The 7,360-nt window shown below is 43.6% G+C and overlaps 1 non-coding gene across 1 annotated transcript; it reads left to right on the forward strand.

Annotated features, from left to right (window-relative positions):
- The first annotated feature begins 916 nt into the window (after window positions 1-916).
- TRNAR-CCU (transfer RNA arginine (anticodon CCU)) lies at window positions 917-989 on the forward strand. The gene has a single exon. It is a non-coding gene; the product is annotated as a tRNA-Arg (tRNA).
- The last annotated feature ends 6,371 nt before the right edge of the window (window positions 990-7,360 follow it).

Here is a 7,360-nt window from a genome sequence, read left to right on the forward strand (position 1 = left end):
CATGACCCTTCCCAGCCGTCACCATCTCTTAGACGTAACCTCCATTCTGAATTCCACCAGCAGAGATTAAAATTTTAAAATAATTATTTTTTATCAATATAGAACAGACATAAGTTATCTGCAAAAAGTGAGTGAACCGGGATCCCTGGGTGGCGCATCGGTTTGGCGCCTGCCTTTGGCCCAGGGTGCGATTCTGGAGACCCGGGATCGAATCCCACGTCGGGCTCCCGGTGCATGGAGCCTGCTTCTCCCTCTGCCTGTGTCTCTGCCTCTCTCTCTCTGTGTGTGTGACTATCATAAATTAAAAAAATAATAATAATTAAAAAAAAAAAAAGTGAGTGAACCTTGGGCAGCCCGGGTGGCTCAGCGGTTTAGCGCCACCTTCAGCCCAGGGTGTGATCCTGGAGACCCAGGATGGAGTCCCATGTCGGACTCCCTGCATGGAGCCTGCTTCTCCCTCTGCCCCCGTGCCCCTGTTTCTCATGAATAAATAAACAAAATCTTTTTTTTGGTTTGTTTTATTTTTTAAATATTTTATTTATTTATTTATTCACGAGAGACACAAAGAGAGAGAGCGAGAGATCGGCAGAGACACAGGCAGAGGGAGAAGAAGGCTCCATGCAGGGCGCCTGATGTGGCACTCCATCCTGGGTCTCCAGGATCACACCCCGGGCTGAAGGTGGCGCTAAACTGCTGAGGCACCCGGGCTGCCCCTAAATAAATAAAATCTTAAAAAAAAAAAGTGAGTGAACCTCAAGGGTAGAGTGACATAAATATTTGAATACATATGCAGCCATGTAACTACCATCAAGAACAGTATATAGAACATTCTCGTACCCCAGAACACTCCCTCCAACCCCTTTCCAGTTAATAACCGGCTCTCTTGAAAAAAAAAAGTTTTTTTTTAAAAAGGGGCGCCTGCCTGGCTCAGTTGGTAGAGCATGTGACTCCTGATCTCAGGGTTGTGAGTTCAAGCCCCAGGTTGGGCATGGAGACTACTTCAAAGAATAAATAAATTAAATAACTGGCTTTCCTGAAGTCATCCCTATTTATAGGTCATCCTTGTTTAATTTTGCACGTTTGGAGGCTTTAGATATATTAAATTGTGCAGCATGCATGCTTGTCCAGCTTTTGTTCGTGTGTCGTGTTTTACATGTAACAGGCATTTGTCCTCTTTTTTTTATTGCTCAGTCATATCCTATGACTGTATCATAATTTATTCTTTTTTAAGAAAGATTTTAGTTATTTACTCAAGACAGATTGAGTGAGTGTGTGTGAGAGAGAGAACATGTGCGTGTGCAAGAGTGTGGGGGGTGGGTGGGCCGGGATTGTGGGCAGAGGGAACGGGAGAAGCAGAGGGAGAGGGAGAAACAGAGGGAGAGGGAGAGGGAGAAGCAGCAGGAAAGGGAGAAGCAGAGTCCCTGCTCGACTGGGCACTCGATCCCAGGACCCTGGGATCATGACCTAAGCCAAAGGCAGACGCTTACCCAACTGAGCCACGCAGGTGCCCCTATTATAATTTATTCTTATTTTCACAACTCTACTGGGTTTTTTTCCCTAATTTTATTGATTTATTGAGAGAGAGAGAAAGAAAGTGCATGTGAGCGAGGGGAGGGGCGAAGGGAGAGGATCCCAAGCAGACTCCCCGATGAGCAGGGAGCCCAGGGTGAGGCCCCATCTCATGCCCCGAGATCACAACCTGAGCCGAAAGCAAGAGTTGGATGCTCAGAGGACTGAGCCGCCCAGGCGCCCCTCCACAGCCCCCCTGTTGACAGGCATCTGGGCTGGTGCCAGTTTCGGGCTACCCTGTGTAAAGCTGCTGAGAACATTCTCGGACGTGTCTTCTGGTAAACGTTCCTACTCATTTCCACAAGAGGTACGGGTGTGTCGGAGCATATAATAGGAAAATTTTGACCTGTTCTGGCAAGGCCAGGAAATTACTGCACTAAAATGCCTTTTGGGTGATAGTGTTTTCTGAATTTCAAACCTAGAGTCCAGGAACACAGCTCCCATGTCTAGGAAATTAGTGGGGACACTTGCTCCCTTTTCTCTCAGTCCTGGAAGCACTAAGGTTAAAGACGTCCTGGCACTGGCCATCTTTTGTGTATCTGGATGATTCATAAATAGTAGGGTAAGTCCCTGACTACGTCCACAACCACAATTAGGACAACTACTATTCTGTGGGTGGCATTTGTTTTCCTTTGCTGTCAGCATCCAAATCCCTTCACTCACTTGGCGAGTTTCCCAAGTGATGCCTCTCTGTTGGGAGGCCCAGCCCACGTACTGAAACTTAAAGGGCCCTTGCTGTCCTAGTCTCTCCTTTGTAAGCAGAGCAGGGCACGTGACCCGCTTGCCTCAATCCACCTGTCCCTCTGAATCACCTGGATCCGAGTCACGAGTCCTTCCAGCATCCACGGATGGCAGAGTTGGTGGTGCATTTGGTACACACAGGGCAGCAGGAGCAGCAGAGCTGTTCTCAGCAGAGGGGATGGGAGGTGACATTTTGGACATTGCTCCTAGTGCAGAGCCTCTGATTCATCTCCTGAGCCATCCCAGCGATGCTGCAACCTAGAGAGCAGATGCTAGTGAATTCCTCTTATCCTTAAAGCAACCCACTTTGGTTTCTGTCACTTACAACTAAGAACACTCTAGCTGCTAATTCCTCCTAACCAAATTCTCCCATAAATGATGATTACAGGGGGACACCTGGGTGGCTCAGTGGTTGAGTGTCTGCCTTTGGCCCAGGGCGTGATCCTGGAGTCCTGGGATCAAGTCCCGCATCGGGCTCCCTGCAGGGAGCCTGCTGCTCCCTCTGCCTGTGTCTCTGCCTCTCTCCGTGTCTCTCATGAATAAATAACAATTTTAAAAAATGGTGATTACAAATATTTATTGTTTTTACTGAACAACAACAACAACAACAAAATCCTTACGAAGTCACAAAAGACTCTGAGGAGCCAAAGCAATCTTGAGGAAGAAGAGACAAGCCGTAGGAATCGTAACACCAGCCTTCAAGCCATACTACAAAGTTATGATAATCAAAACAGGATGGTACTGGCACAGAAAAACAGATACACAGATCAACGGAATAGGATACAGAGCCCAATAAACCCACACTTATATGGCCAGTCTGTGACAATGAAGGCAAGAATATACAATGAGGTGGATCTCTGGGTGGCTCAGTGGTTTGGCCCAGGGCATGATCCTGGAGTCCCAGGATCGAGTCCCATGTCGGGTATCCTGTGTGGAGCCTGCTTCTCCCTCTGCCTCTCTCTCTCTCTCTCTCTCTGTGTTTCTCATGAATAAATAAAATCTTAGGAAAAAAAAAAGAATATACAATGGGAGTAAAGACAGTCTCTCCACAAGTGGTGCTGGGAAATCTGGACAGTGACAGGCAAAGAATGAAACTGGACCGCTTAGACCAGACACAAAAATACACACAAGATGGATTAAAGAGTTAAATGTGAGACCTGAAGCCATTAGACTCCTCAAAGAAAACATAGGCAGTGTACTCATGGACATTGACCTTAGCAATATTTTCCTGGATATGTCCCATGTAAGGGAAACAAAAGCAAAAAATAAATAATTGGGGCTACGTTAAACTAAAAAACTTTTGCACAGTGAAGGAAACCATAAACAAAATGAAAACCTACTAAATTCAGCAGCAATTCAGCAACCTACTGAATGGGAGAGGATATTTAGTCACGATATAGCTGAAAAGGGGTAAATATCCTAAATATATAAAGAACTCATACAACACCAAAACCTCAAATCATCTGATTAAGAATGGGTAGAGAACCTGAATAGACTTCTAAAAAATTTTTTAAAAATTTTTAAGTAGTCTCCACACCCATCGTGGTGTTCAAACTTACAAACCTGATGGGATGCTTGGGTGGCTCAGTGATTGAGCGTCTGCCTCCGGCTCACAGTGTGATCCTGGGGTCCTGGGATTGAATTCTACATTGGGCTCCCCACAGGGAGCCTGCTTCTCCCTCTGCCTGTGTCTTTGCCTCTCTCTGTGTCTTTCATGAATAAGTAAATAAAATCTTAAAAAAGAAAAGTTAAAAAAGAAGTCCCATATGACCCAATAATTCTACTGCTGGGTATTTATCCAAAGAAAGTGAACACACCAACTTGAAAATACATATGTACCCCTACATGTATGGCAACATTATTTACAACAGCCCAGATAGGAAAGCAACCTGGGTTCATCGATAGATGAACGGATAAATAAGACGTGGTGGTGTACATGTACAACTAAATATCACTCAGCCATTAAAAAAAAAAAGAATGAAATCTTGCTATTTGCAACAACGTGGACCCAGAGGGTATGATGCTAAGTGTACTAAGTCAGAGAAAGACATATAATACCATAAAACTTCACTTACAAGTGGAAGCTAAAGACAAGGGGATCCCTGGGTGGCTCAGCGGTTTGGTGCCTGCTTTCGGCCCGGGACATGATCCTGGGGTCCCAGGATCGAGTCCCACATCGGGCTCCCTGCATGGAGCCTGCTTCTCCCTCTGTGTCTCTGCCTCTCTCTCTCTCTCTCTCTCTCTCTCATGAATAAATAAATAAAATCTTAAAAAAAAAAAGCTAAAGACAAAACAAACAGCAGGAACTAATGAATATAGAAAATAAACTTGTGGTTGCTACAGGGAGTGGAGGTGAGGGGATAGGCAAAATAGGTGAGGGGAAATAAGGGTACAAACCTCATTAGAAACCAAAGAAGTCACAGAGATGAAGAGGACAGCATAGGGAACGAAGTCAGTAATATTGTAGTGACTTTGTGTGGTGACTGCACTTACCATGGAAGGCATTCTGCAATGTTTATAACTGCTGAATCCCTATGTTGTACGCCTGAAACTAATGCATCATATGTTAACGAACTTCTATTAAACATTAAAAATAGATATATCATTTTCCTTGATAGCACAAAAGGGTGCTTGGTGTAAAAAGAGAAACCTTGCACGCTACTTACAATCCCAACTGTCCTGGTTAATGCCTAGGAGGGGTCTAACGTCTTGCAAAACTTGTAATTTCTCCAAAGCAGTGAAACGGTAGGGTTATCCATTAAACAAATCACAGGGCAAACAGAATTACGTCTTTAAATACGTACCCGGGGGTGAGGTGCGTGATAAGCTTCTCATATCTGGTGGCCTTTTTTCCCTTTGGTGTAAAGAAGAGAGGAAGGTGCCAAATCTACACCGTGTTAGTTGGAAGATACGTCTCCCGTTCTCCAGCCTTCTCGTCTCTTTTCCTTCTTTGGAACTGGCATCAAACCCTGTGGCTTTGTCAAGTCAAACAGTTGAAATGGAAATGTTATTTGAATGTTTCAAAAGCCATTGTAGAGATGGTAAAGGCTGCACCAGAATATACAGATTTCCAAAGAAGCCTGGATTATAGGATCAATGCACTCATCAGTAGCTCGTTGTTAATAACGAACTATACTTCTGCTAATGAAAAGTTCTTACCAACTACATTATCAGAACCAAAAATGTAAAATTAAATGTCAGCGTTTTCACAGAGAATTTTCTTTCCTTTTTTTTTTTTAAAGATTTTATTTATTTATTCGTGAGAGACACACAGAGAGAGGCAGAGACACAGGCAGAGGGAGAAGCAGGCTCCCTGCAGGGAGCCTGATGTAGGACTCGATCCCAGGACCCCGGGGTCATAACCTGAGCCAAAGGGAGATGCTCAACCACTGAGCCACCCAGGCGTCCCGAGAATTTTCATTCACGGTATGATTTCAGGTATTTTTTTTTTTTAAATCTCATCGGCTCCCATTGCTCAGAGGAGTTAAGTGACTTGCCTAAAACTGCACGGCTTGAACCTAGATTTAACGCCCATTCCTTGCTTTTTATGATGTGAACATCAAAAACTTTAAAACAATTATGAATTGCATTAAAATGGAGAAAACTCTAAATTCAGAAAAATGGAATCAGCTGGCTTATTATTAGTTAAAACACAACATATTATATAATTCAAAAAAAGATTTTGTGACTACCAAAGCTCTTTATGTATGTATAGAAGTACATGCCCGAGTGAGATGAAAATGGAAGGATATGCTCCAAAGTGTTACCGAGGACTACCTCTGGGGTAGAAGTATTGGCAATTTTGTGTGTGTTTGGAAGGGGAAGTATGAGCTTAGCTTCATTTTCTAAATTTTTGACAATAAATGCACGACCTATATACTGTCTGAAAAAGCCTTTTATTACTGGTATTATCAAATGATCACTTTTATATTGTACCTTTAAAACAGCCAACTCATTACCTACCTCAATGAAACTCAATGAAAAGTGTATTTTGAATATTCAGCCACGGCTTATCCAACCAGCACCTCCCTGGTATCTGACATACATCGCTCTAGTTTTTACAACGGTTTCATCGAGTAGTAGTGGTATCGCCATGTCACAGATAAGGAAGCTGATGCTTCGAGAGGTTCAACGGTCAAGATCATACAGGAAGGAACGGAGTCTTGGTTATAGCGAGCTCAAAAGTCCACCTTCTCCATCTGCTAGGCTGCACCATCCCTCCTACCTTTGACCACTCCCAGCTTTTCTAGGGCAGGAGAGCTGCTCTATCACATGCTGGTGTCATTTCTCAGATACTTTTCTTTAAAAACACTTTTAAAGGGATGCCTGGGTGGCTCAGCCGGTAACGAGTCTGCCTTTAGTTCAGGTCATGATCCTGGGGTCCTAAGATCGAGCCCCACATCAGGTTCCTTGCCTAGGAGGGGAACCTACTTCTCCCTCTCCTGCTCGTGTGCTCTCTCACTGTCTCTCAAATAAAATCCTAAAAAAAAAAAAAAAAAGAACATTTAAAATATTAGACAATTTAAAAAAGATTGTATGTATCGTAAAAAGCCCAGAAAGTTATATTCCCAACAGTATATCCCACCAGGGAGTTGAACTGATAGTAGTGGGACTTTTATTTATTTATTTTTAAAGTAAACTCCATCCTCAACATGGGGCTTGAACTCACGACCCTGAGATCAAGAGTCCTATGCTCTACTGACTGTGCCAGCTGAGTGCCCCAAAAGTGGTGGGACTTCTTTATTTTCTAAGCTTTTCTACTTACTAGCTTTTTTTCTTTCCCTTAAAAATTTTTTCTACACTAGTTTTTTTTTTTTTTAAGGTGCAAATCAGAAAAAAAATTCCAGATTCTTCCTATGTTGCCTATCTTTTGAACATTGGCGCATCTCAACATCAGGTTCAGTACACAAACCATTTCTAGAAATGCACATAACCAAAGCGAGTGCTTCATCCCCAAGCCATGCTCTTCTCACACAGATCCCCCCAGACAATAGCCTCAGGTTCTCTGTGTCACCAGCTCCTGTATCTTCAGTGCGAGAACGGCATCTGG

Source organism: Nyctereutes procyonoides, unplaced genomic scaffold, assembly GCF_905146905.1.
Source record: "Nyctereutes procyonoides isolate TBG_1078 unplaced genomic scaffold, NYPRO_anot_genome, whole genome shotgun sequence".
Classification (NCBI taxonomy): Eukaryota; Metazoa; Chordata; class Mammalia; order Carnivora; family Canidae; genus Nyctereutes; species Nyctereutes procyonoides.